Source organism: Eretmochelys imbricata, chromosome 1 (genome assembly GCF_965152235.1).
Source record: "Eretmochelys imbricata isolate rEreImb1 chromosome 1, rEreImb1.hap1, whole genome shotgun sequence".
In the NCBI taxonomy this organism is placed as follows: Eukaryota; Metazoa; Chordata; order Testudines; family Cheloniidae; genus Eretmochelys; species Eretmochelys imbricata.
In genome coordinates, this window is record NC_135572.1 from 332,515,182 (window position 1) to 332,527,779 (window position 12,598).

At 43.7% G+C, this 12,598-nt stretch overlaps 1 protein-coding gene across 1 annotated transcript in view; it reads right to left on the minus strand.

Annotated features, from left to right (window-relative positions):
• Positions 1-12,598, minus strand: part of PRKAR2B (protein kinase cAMP-dependent type II regulatory subunit beta) — a 148,036-nt gene that overhangs the window by 66,556 nt on the left and 68,882 nt on the right. The window lies entirely within an intron of this gene.

The following is a 12,598-nucleotide window of genomic DNA, read 5'->3' on the forward strand; positions in this document are numbered from 1 at the left end:
AGGAGATTGCCTCAGTACCACACATAAGTCAGGGGACCAAGATGTGGCTGGTACAGAGATTATGTCAGTGCCGAGTAGAGGCAAGTCAGGTGTCTGAGTCTAATAAGTCTTTACAGAAACAAAATTCCTGTGGTACTGGAGTAGTGGACAGTACTGCTGAGGCAAGCTCAGTGTGAACAGTTGATGTAGAGAAAGTTAGCGGTACCGGGAGTCTTCTGCACTCCGATGAATGGCCAGTAGAGGTCATTCTGGTCTTCTACAATGCTAAGTATTCACTACCAAGTCCTTAGGTGACTCCAATCGGGGCCACTTTAGAGGAGCTAGATTGCGCTCTCCCACTCCTTTCCCCCGATGGTAGTGATCTTCCTGAGCCTGTGCCCTTAGGGTCTTTAGATTTATTGGCAATACCGATGTGACACTGACAGACCAGATCAATCCAGGGCCACAGCCCAATTTACTTGTGTGTTAATACAGACCAAAGTGTTAAATGTATAAGTATGTATTCAGATGTTTAAACTTAATGAAAACTAACAGAATGTTATTTGTATTGTTTTCACTTATCTGTTCCTGTTATACATTTACACTGTCTATATCCTGTAACTAAATAACCCATCAAAGAAATCTTGTGAAATACTAATGAAAGACTTAAACAGAAAATGCTAATTTCAAAGCAAGTGATCATTGTGAGGTCAAGGACTCTAAGTGCATTCCTCACTCACTGTCACCAAAGGAAAAGTCCATGTGCGTAGAAACACTATAAGCTTGCTCTCTGTGTGAAGATATGATAAATATGGATTCAAAGAAGGATCCTTTATCTCTGGACTGTTTGGATTCTAACAGAGCAGAATAACTGAACAAGAAGACTGAGATCCCAGAGTTATTCTGGGTAGCTCTGAGAGATTTTTGGGAAACTGGCAGATTACTGCATCTCTGCTGCCACTTGGAATTATAGACTGTGACTCACCTGTACATATATTTTACCTGCTTTAACCTCTCAATAATTGAGATTCTATTTTTCTCAGCTAATAAAACTATAGTTAGTTTACTACAGAATTGGCTGCCAGTGTTGTCTCTTGGGACTGTGAGAAAGCTAATGTGGTGTGATTTTTAGGTTTGAGTGACCTTTTATCACAAAGTTCAGTTTGTCTGGGTGGCAAGATAGACTAGAGAGTCTAAGGGGACTGTCTGTGACTCCACGCTAAAACTGGTATAGTGATCCAGGAGTTCATATTTGTTATTGGCTTGGTAAAATCTAATTATAGAACATACCACCAGTTTCAGGTATCCACCCTGTTTTCTGACAGTTTGCCCTGAATTAGGTATTCATAGTTGTGAGCCCCTCCAGACAGCTGTGACAAAGTTTCTCCTCTGCCTTGGTGGGTTCTGTGCTTTCTGGCAGATTTGCTCGCCTCAGAGGTTCACGGCAGTCCTCAGTTTTGCTCCTTTTGTTAGTGGCACAAACCTGCCGTTTGCTCAGCTAACCTCATCACTCGCCAGCATGGGGAAAAGGAGGAGAACAATCTCCGCAATCTCTGCTGGGCCACCTAATGGGTCGGGGGACAGGCCAGAGACCTTCTCCTCTGGTGGGACACACAGTCCAGGTCAACTCCTCTTATATCAAATAGGGAGTTGGGCGGGAACCCAGGTCCGCCCTCTACTACGGGTTTCAGCCCAGGGCCCTGTGGATTGCAGCCGTCTACAGTGTCTCCAGTAACAGCTGCGTGACAGCTACAACTCCCTGGGCTGCTTCCCCATGGCCTCCTCCCAACACCTTCTTTATCCTCATCACAGGACCTTTCCTCCTGATGTCTGATAACGCTTGTACTTCTCAGTCCTCCAGCAGTACACCTACTCACTCTCAGCTTCTTGCATGCCTCTTGCTCCCAGCTCCTCGCATGCACCTCACTAACTGAATCATAGAATCACAGAATATCAGGGTTGGAAGGGACCTCAGGAGGTCATCTAGTCCAACCCCCTGCTCAAAAGCAGGACCAAATCCCCAATTAAATCATCCCAGCCAGGGCTTTGTCAAGCCTGACCTTAAAAACTTCTAAGGAAGGAGATTCCACCACCTCCCTAGGCAACGCATTCCAGTGTTTCACCACCCTCCTAGTGAAAAAGTTTTTCCTAATATCCAACCTAAACTTTCCCCACTGCAACTTGAGACCATTACTCCTTGTCCTGTCCTCTTCTACCACTGAGAATAGTCTAAAACCATCCTCTCTGGAACCACCTCTCAGGTAGTTGAAAGCAGCTATCAAATCCCCCCTCATTCTTCTCTTCTGCAGACTAAACAATCCCAGTTCCCTCAGCCTCTCCTCACAAGTCATGTGTTCCAGACCCCTAATCATTTTTGTTGCCCTTCGCTGGACTCTTTCCAATTTATCCACATCCTTCTTGTAGTGTGGGGCCCAAAACTGGACACAGTACTCCAGATGAGGCCTCACCAATGTCGAATAGAAGGGGACGATCACGTCCCTCGATCTGCTCGCTATGCCCCTACTTATACATCCCAAAATGCCATTGGCCTTCTTGGCAACAAGGGCACACTGCTGACTCATATCCAGCTTCTCGTCCACTGTCACCCCTAGGTCCTTTTCCACAGAACTGCTGCCTAGCCATTCGGTCCCTAGTCTGTAGCTGTGCATTGGGTTCTTCCGTCCTAAGTGCAGGGTCCTGCACTTATCCTTATTGAACCTCATCAGATTTCTTTTGGCCCAATCCTCCAATTTGTCTAGGTCCCTCTGTATCCTATCCCTGCCCTCCAGCGTATCTACCACTCCTCCCAGTTTAGTATCATCCGCAAATTTGCTGAGAGTGCAATCCACACCATCCTCCAGATCATTTATGAAGATATTGAACAAAACCGGCCCCAGGGCTGACCCCTGGGGCACTCCACTTGATACCGGCTGCCAACTAGACATGGAACCATTGATCACTACCCGTTGAGCCCGACAATCTAGCCAACTTTCTACCCACCTTATAGTGCATTCATCCAGCCCGTACTTCTTTAACTTGCTGACAAGAATACTGTGGGAGACCGTGTCAAAAGCTTTGCTAAAGTCAAGAAACAATACATCCACTGCTTTCCCTTCATCCACAGAACCAGTAATCTCATCATAGAAGGCGATTAGATTAGTGAGGCATGACCTTCCCTTGGTGAATCCATGCTGACTGTTCTTGATCACTTTCCTCTCATGTAAGTGCTTCAGGATTGATTCTTTGAGGACCTGCTCAATGATTTTTCCGGGGACTGAAGTGAGGCTGACTGGCCTGTAGTTCCCAGGATCCTCCTTCTTCCCTTTTTTAAAGATTGGCACTACATTAGCCTTTTTCCAGTCATCCGGGACTTCCCCCGTTTGCCACGAGTTTTCAAAGATAATGGCCAATGGCTCTGCAATCACAGCTGCCAGTTCCTTTAGCACTCTTGGATGCAACTCGTCCAGCCCCATGGACTTGTGCACGTCCAGCTTTTCTAAATAGTCCCTAACCACCTCTTTCTCCACAGAGGGCTGGCCATCTATTCCCCATGTTGTGATGCCCAGCGCAGCAGTCTGGGAGCTGACCTTGTTTGTGAAGACAGAGGCAAAAAAAGCATTGAGTACATTAGCTTTTTCCACATCCTCTGTCACTAGGTTGCCTCCCTCATTCAGTAAGGGGTCCACACTTTCCTTGGTTTTCTTCTTGTTGCCAACATACCTGAAGAAACCCTTCTTGTTACTCTTAACATCTCTCGCTAGCTGCAGCTCCAGGTGCAATTTGGCCCTCCTGATTTCATTCCTACATGCCCGAGCAATATTTTTATACTCTTCCCTGGTCATATGTCAAACCTTCCACTTCTTGTAAGCTTCTTTTTTATGTTTAAGATCCGCTAGGATTTCACCGTTAAGCCAAGCTGGTTGCCTGCCATATTTACTATTCTTTCGACACATCGGGATGGTTTGTCCCTGTAACCTCAACAGGGATTCCTTGAAATACAGCCAGCTCTCCTGGACTTCTTTCCCCTTCATGTTAGTCCCCCAGAGGATCCTACCCATCCGTTCCCTGAGGGAGTCGAAGTCTGCTTTCCTGAAGTCCAGGGTCCGTATCCTGCTGCTTACCTTTCTTCCCTGTGTCAGGATCCTGAACTCAACCAACTCATGGTCACTGCCTCCCAGATTCCCATCCACTTTTGCTTCCCCTACTAATTCTTCCCGGTTTGTGAGCAGCAGGTCAAGAAAAGCTCCCCCCCTAGTTGGCTCCTCTAGCACTTGCACCAGGAAATTGTCCCCTACGCTTTCCAAAAACTTCCTGGATTGTCTATGCACCGCTGTGTTGCTCTCCCAGCAGATATCAGGAATATTGAAGTCACCCATGAGAACCAGGGCGTGCGATCTAGTAGCTTCCACGAGCTGCCGGAAGAAAGCCTCATCCACCTCATCCCCCTGGTCCGGTGGTCTATAGCAGACTCCCACCACTACATCACTCTTGTTGCTCACACTTCTAAACTTAATCCAGAGACACTCAGGTTTTTCTGCAGTTTCATACTGGAGCTCTGAGCAGTCATACTGCTCCCTTACATACAGTGCTACTCCTCCACCTTTTCTGCCCTGACTGTCCTTCCTGAACAGTTTATAACCATCCATGACAGTACTCCAGTCATGTGAGTTATCCCACCAAGTCTCTGTTATTCCAGTCACGTCATAATTCCTTGACATCACCAGGACCTCCAGTTCTCCCTGCTTGTTTCCAAGGCTTTGTGCATTCGTATATAAGCACTTGAGATAACTTGAGAAGTGAGGTCCTTTTTAAAGCCAGGTGCCCTAATTAGCCTGCCTGCCCTAACTGATTCTGGTAGCTTCTTAATTGGCTCTAGGTGTCCTAATTAGCCTGCCTTAATTGGTTCCAGCAACTTCCTGATTGTTCTGGAACAGCCCATTATTTTACTCAGGGAAAAGGGACCTGCTTAATCTGGGACTAATATATCTACCTTCTATCACTTTCCTGTACCCATCTGGCCTGACCCTGTCACACAGCGTGACAATTGGTTCCTGAGGACCTTGCTGCTTCGTGGAAACGCAGTAATAGGCCGGTACCGAGGTGGTCGACCTTGTCGGGAATCTCTTTTTCATGGTCAGTTCCCTACTCAGTGGACTTGTAGCCCACTTTTTTGATACGTTTTGAAAGAAATCCAAAAATTTCCTCTTTGAAGTTACCGGAGAGTATTGAGCCAAGGACACTGATGGAATTGGTCTCGTCAGGGGCTGCTGAACGGGGGGAGTCCCGGAGCTGGGGTCAGAAGCTGGTCTGAGTGAGCTTTCCATCATAAGTAGTCTTAATATTAGTTCAGAGTTCTTCCTAGCCCTTGATTTTAGTGTCAGGCAAAAAGTGCACTTCTGAGGCAGTTGTGACTCTCCAAGGCAGCGAATGCAACAGGAATGCTGTCGCTGACCTGGAATGACTTCTTGGCAGGAAGACAACGTTTAACCCAAGGGAAGCTTGGCATACCCTTTCTAGGGTTCACTTCCTGAGTGGGATAAGATAAAGAAGAACTAACTAAAGACAGGAAGTTAGCTATTCTAACAATGAAATAAAGAAAAAAAATGAAAGTAAAGGAGGGGAGTATTAACACTAATTAATAATAACTCTATGAACTATACTATTAACTGAGAACAAAAGTTAGATATAGATAAGGAACTCTGAAATCGGACTGTGCTAAGACCCCATCTCAGGCCCAAGGCAGTTGAGAAGGAACAGAGGGCGGTTTGCCTGCATAACACTAAACAGCATTGAGGCAGAGCACGAGATGAGGAAAGCGTACGTGGGAGCCGAACAGACACTGCTACCGAAAATCTCCAATCTGATATGTGGGGACGCAAATACACCTACAGTGGAGCACCCTAGGGATACCACTCGAAGAAGAATCTCCTACTTCAATCCAGCACTTGGACTACTAAACCTTCCCTCTCCATTTAAGAAAACTTAATTAATGCTACCTATTATGCCAACCAAAGCTATAGCAATTGTTCTGCCAATTGCTGTCTGTGATAGCAATTGTAATCTTCACTCTTTTATCAGAGCAGAGAATGCAGGGCTCACCAAATTTAAAAGTTATTTTATTTTTAAGTTATTCTTCTGGATTTCATAATTTTAAAAAAGTAACTGCCAACCTAATGAATGGACTTATCAGTTAATGGATCTTTACACTGAGCCCATCACTCCCCATCACAATATTTGCAATAGTTTTAATTGGTATAATCTAGTCCTATATTATATTTTAATTTCTTTCAGCACTACAAATACGTACATACCATACATACATAAATGCAATGAGATATTGCACTGAGTTCCTTAAATGAATTAAAAGATGTCAGTAAGATTATACAAAATACCCTAAAAAACTACAAAACTCCTTTACTTCCTCAGGGCTAAATATTTGGTAAAAAATAGTGGAAAGATTCCCATTGACTTAACCAGGCACTATAATAGGCCCTCAAAATTATTCTACAGCCTCATGAAATTAATTCATATAGTTAATTTATACACCCCATAAATATGAACCCAAGTACATTAGCTGTAGGATCATATAAGAATAGAATTATACACACTACATAAAAGCACTGTACATACAGTATGGGTAGCCTGTGGGATCCAGAGAATGGCGGATACACCATATATAGAGCCTCTGCTCCTTCATAGTGGTGCATCTGTCCCCCGCAGTCCCCAGCCATTCCTTATATCTGTAAGGATATAATAAAAAGAAAATGCATAACATGGTGCTTAAAGATCCAAGAGAAGATCTTTAAGTTCAGGGTCTCCGCTCCCTCACCTAGGCACTACCCAACCACTCTGGGTCTTCAGTCCACCATAATACAGAACAAATTTCTAGAGTTTAATGCCACATGGTGCAAAATGCTTCTCTTTAATGCGGGTCTTTAAATGACAGAGGACGAGTGGTGAGTGGAGAACAGTTTGCTGTGCTGCCATATTGTTTGGCCTGTGGGTCAGTCTATTTTAGTGTTTATCTCCACACTTAGATATTGTGATAAGAATACAATAGATTAATGTACACATGAATAAAATAGGATTGCTTAAAGAAACAAACTGACACACTATCAAAAAAAGATAAAATTAAGTTTTAATCATTCTGGGCATCTGAGTGCACGTGCACACTCACATGCACATACATGCTCACTTATTTAAACCTTCCAAAGACTCTAAAAGACTTCACAGTAATTTAAAATGAACTAACTGAGCCAATCTATTTTATTCCAAGTACATTACAAAACACAAAATAAAATATAGAGCTGGGCAAAATTTTTCAGCCAAAACTTTTTTTTAGGTTAAAAATGCAGATTTGGAGACACTTAGCAAATTCTTGTTAGTTTTTCCTAATTGTTCTTGTCAGGAGAAAAAAGCAAAAAAGAAACCCAAGAGTTTAAATGTTTCATTTCAACATTTTAAAAACAAAACATTTTGAATTTTTCATCTGAAACCACTTAATGTTTAGAAAATCTTTATTTAAAAATAAAAAACACTTAAAATCTAAACAAAATATTTTGTTTCAGGTCAAAATGAAGCATTTTGTTCAACCCAAAATGAAACTCATTTCAACTTTTCAGTTTGCCTAAAATTTTGAAAAATGTCATTTTCAGGTTGACCCAAAATGATTTCCCCCTCCACCCTCCCACCCCACCCCACCTCTTTTTTTTATTTTTTGGAATTGGCAGCAAACCAAAAACACAGTTCTTCATACAAGTCTACTGAGAATGCAGATCTTCAGTTAGCCTGGAGGTCCCAGATTTGTGGTGTTCCTTCCTGCTGAGTAACCTTTCTTTGTTCTGTTCAGCATGCTAGCAGCAATGTTCAATTTATGAATAACCCTAATAACTGAAAATGCTATGTCTTTGCTCTTTAGTGTCCATGAGTGTAGTAGATTTCACTTTGCACTCAACACACTAACACAAAGGAGCAAAAAGGAGATGTTTTACAGAGCATATTCACTCAAAAATGGAAGGAAGGGAAATAGCTAGATTGGCTAGAAATGCGTAGTTCCTATTGTTTACTACCTATCTCACAGATTCAAAGAGGGACCCATTAGCCTGAAATGGTGACAACTAGAACATAAAAGTAGTAATTCCACTAAGTGACACACACACATGAATGGTTTCAGAGTAGCAGCTGTGTTAGTCTGTATTTGCAAAAAGAAAAGGAGTACTTGTGGCACCTTAGAGACTAACATTTATTTGAGCATAAGCTTTTGTGAGCTACAGCTCACTTCATCGGATGCATTCAGTGGAAAATACAGTGGGGAGATTTATATACACAGAGAACATGAAACAATGGGTGTTATCATACACACTGCAAGGAGAGCGATCACTTAAGATGAGCTAATACCAGCAGGAGAGCGGGGTGGGGGGGGCGAGAAAACCTTTGTAGTGATAATCAAGGTGGGCCATTTCCAGCAGTTGACAAGAACTTCTGAGGAACAGTGGGTGTGGGGGAGAATAAACATGGGGAAATAGTTTTACTTTGTGTAATGACACATCCACTCCTAGTCTCTATTCAAGCCTAAGTTAATTGTATCCAGTTTGCAAATTAATTCCAAATCAGCAGTCTCTCGTTGGAGTCTGTTTTTGAAGTCTTTTTGTTGTAATATTGCGACTTTTAGGTCTGTAATCGAGTGACCAGAGAGACTGAAGTGTTCTCCGACTGGTTTATGAATATTATAATTCTTGACAAAATCAGACAAAATTACCTGCTGGTAATAGTTCACCTTAAGTGATCACTCTCTTGTTACAGTGTGTATGGTAACACCCATTGTTTCATGTTCTCTGTGTATATAAATCTCCCCACTGTATTTTCCACTGAATGCATTCGATGAAGTGAGCTGTAGCTCACGAAAGCTTATGCTCAAATAAATTTGTTAGTCTCTAAGGTGCCACAAGTACTCCTTTTTTTTTTTTTTTTTTTTTTTTACGCACATGAATGTTTTTATGACGATCCATGAGTCAGACCAAGTTGCATACTACTTAATTAAAAGGGAGTCTAGTAAATGTAGAAAGTCATGATTTGCCCATTAACAGATATAGGACACAGGTGAAGTCACCAGTTACTGTTGATCTAACATTGTAACAGCGTATGAAAATAGAGGGGAAATCCTAACTGGCACCATACAAGTAAATGTTTCTTAAGTCACAGTTAGTCTGTAAGGTAACATAAGTGCTTAAGCTAGTAATAACATACATTGATAAGTCTACATTTATGAAGGACCTAAGCCACTTTACATCCTTGATAGTGCCTGGTGCCTAATGACATGAAAAATGTGCACTGAACAGATGAACATCTAAAACTGCTCTCTTGCACAATGAAAGTTTTTGAGCCCTCACCCTGAAAGATATGTGGCAACCTCAGTTCCCACTGAAGTTAATGGGAGATGCTCAACACTTTTCAGGATTAGGCCTTAAGTGAGATTTACACAATTTTTAAACCAGGAATTCATGGTAACTGATTTTCAATTACAACGACGCCCAACCAATTTTCTTCTACTTAGTTATGGCCATATTCCTTAATGGGGGGATTCTTCATGTGTCAAGTTTCAAAATTCAGCCATTTTGATTTAACCATCTGAGAAGCATGGCAATTTAAAAAAAAAAAGGAAACACTGATTTTGCTTCAGCTCTTGGCAGAACTCTAAGTGGTTGAAAGAATTTTACTCCAACTTTCAAAAATAATTCCATTCAGGACAGAGATGAAGTAGAGAAAATTTCATCCCAAAAGTTATTTCCCACAAAGTTTTGAGCATGTCAGAACTGGGGATGATCATTGGCATTCTTTTGCTGTCTTAGCTATGACCCAAAGAATGCTACAATAAAATGGACTATGGGTATGTCTACACTACGAAATTAGGTCGATTTTTAGAAATCGATTTTATACAGTCGATTGCATATGTCCACACTAAGCGCATTCAGTCAGTGGAATGCGTCCTCACTACCATGGCTAGCATCGACTTACGGAGTGGTGCACTCTGGGTAGCTATCCCACAGTCTCCGCCGCCCATTGGAATTCTGGGTTGAGCTCCCAATGCCTAATGGGGCAAAAACATTGTCGCGGGTGGTTTTGGGTACATGTCGTCAGTTGCCCCTCCCTCCGTGAAAGCAATGGCAGGCAATCGTTTTGCACCTTTTTTCCATGCAGACGCCATACCATGGCAAGCATGGAGCTTGCTCAGCTCAGCTCACCATCACCGCTGTTGTTGTGTCCTGGGTGCTGCTGTCAGCAGACAGTGCAGTACGATTGCTAACTGTCATCATCCACCATTTCCGCTGCAACTCTGCTCTCCTGCTCTTGTAAATGAGCTCAGTCTCAATAGCAAAGTTCTCCATGTTGTCGTCATTCACCGCTTCTGCTGCAATTCTGCTCTCCTAGTGCCATGAATCCACCTCGCAGGTCCTCTTGTCGTTCTCTATAAATATCTACTCTCGTGGCATCCGTCATCATCCACCGCTTCTGCTGCAACTCTGCTCTCCTGTAGACGCCATACCATGGCAAGCATGGAGCCCGCTCAGCTCACCGCTGCTGTTGTGAGCATTGTAAACACCTCGCATATTATCCTGGAGTATATGCAGAACCGGGCAAAGAGACGCCAGCACAAGGACAATTTTGATGAGGACATGGACACAGATGTTCCTGAAAGCACGGGCTGTGGCAATTGGGACATCATGGTGGCAGTGGGGCTGGCTGATACAGTGGAACGCCAATTCTGGGCCCAGCAAACAAGCACAGAATGGTGGGACCGCATAGTGTTACAGGTATGGGATGATTCACAGTGGCTGCGAAACTTTCGCATGCATAAGGGCACTTTCCTGGAACTCTGAGAATTGCTTTCCCCTGCCCTGTAGCACAGGAATACCAAGATGAGAGCTGCCCTGAGAGTTGAGAAGCGAGTGACAATAGTCCTCTGGAAGCTTGCTACGCCTGACTGCTACCAGTCAGTCTGGAATCAATTTGGAGTGGGCAAATCTACTGTGCGGGCTGCTGTGATCCAAGTAGCCAATGCAATCATTGAAGTTCTTTTATCAAGAGTAGTGACTCTGGGAAGTGTGCAGGTCATAGTGGATGGCTTTGCTGCAATGGGTTTCCCTAACTGTGGTGGGGCAATACACGGAACGCATATCCTTATCTTGGCACCGGACCACCTTGCCAACCAGCATGTAAACCACAAGGGGTACTTCTCAAGCACTGGTGGATCACAAGGGACGTTTCACCGACATCAACGTGGGATGCACAGGAAAGGTGCATGACGCTCGCATCTTTAGGAACTCGGGGCTGTTCGAGCAGCTGCAAGAAGGGACTTACTTCTGTCATAAATATAAAGGGAAGGGTAACCACTTTTCTGTATACAGTGTGTGACAGGGTCAAGCCAGATGCCTACAGGAGAGTAACAGAAGGCAGATATATTAGCCCCAGGTTAAGTAGGTCCCTTTTCCCTGGGTAAGGTAACAGGGAAGGTTCCAGAACAATCAGGAACCTTTTGGAGACAATTAAGACAGACAGGCTGATTAGAACACCTGCAGCCCATCAAGAAGCTGTCAGAATCAATTAAGGAAGGCTAATCAGGGCACCTGGGTTTAAAAAAGAGCTCATGTCAGTTTGTGGTGCGTGTGTAAGGAGCTGGGAGCAAGCGGCGCTAGAAGTGGAGAGTGAGAACGCATACTTTTGGAGGACTGAGGAGTACAAGCATTATCCGACACGAGGAGGAAGGTCCTATGGTGAGGATAAAGAAGGTGTTGGGAGGAGGTCATGGGGAAGTAGCCCAGGGAGTTGTTGCTGTTGCACAGCTGTGCCAGGAGGCACTTCAAACCGCTGCATTCCACAAGGCCCTGGGCTGGAACCTGGAGTAGAGGGTGGGCCCGGGTTCCCCCCAAACCTCCCAACTCCTGGTCAGAGGAGGAGTTGACCTGGACTGTAGTTCATGAAAACGGCCAAAGTGAGGGCTGCTGTGAAGCTCCAAGGCGAGCAAATCCGCTAATAAGTGCAAGACCCACCAAGATAGAGGAGGAACTTTGTTACAAGTGCTATAAAATCCCTCCTGGCCAGAGGCAACATCCTGTTACCTGTGAAGGGTTAAGAAGCTCAGCTAACCTGGCTGGCACCTAACCCAAAGGACTAATAAGTGGACAAGATACTTTCAAATCTTGGTGGGGGGATGGCTTTTGTTTGTGCTCTTTGTTTATGTGGTTGTTCTCTCTTGGGACTGAGAGAGGCCAGACAGAAATCCATCTTCTCCAACCTATCCTAATCCAAGTCTCCAATATTGCAACAAGTATAGGTAAGCCAGGCAAGGCGGATTAGTTTATCTTTTGTTTTATGTGAATTTTCCCTGTGTTAAGAGGGAGGTTTATTCCTGTTTTCTGTAACTTTAAGGTTTTGCCCAGAGGGGGATCCTCTGTGTCTTGAATCTGAATACCCTGTAAAGTGTTTTCCATCCTGATTTTACACAGGTGATTCTTTTACCTTTTCTTTCATTAAAATTCTTCTTTTAAGAACCGGATTGATTTTTCATTGTTCTTAAGATCCAAGGGTTTGGGTCTGTGTTCACCTGTACAAACTGGTTAGG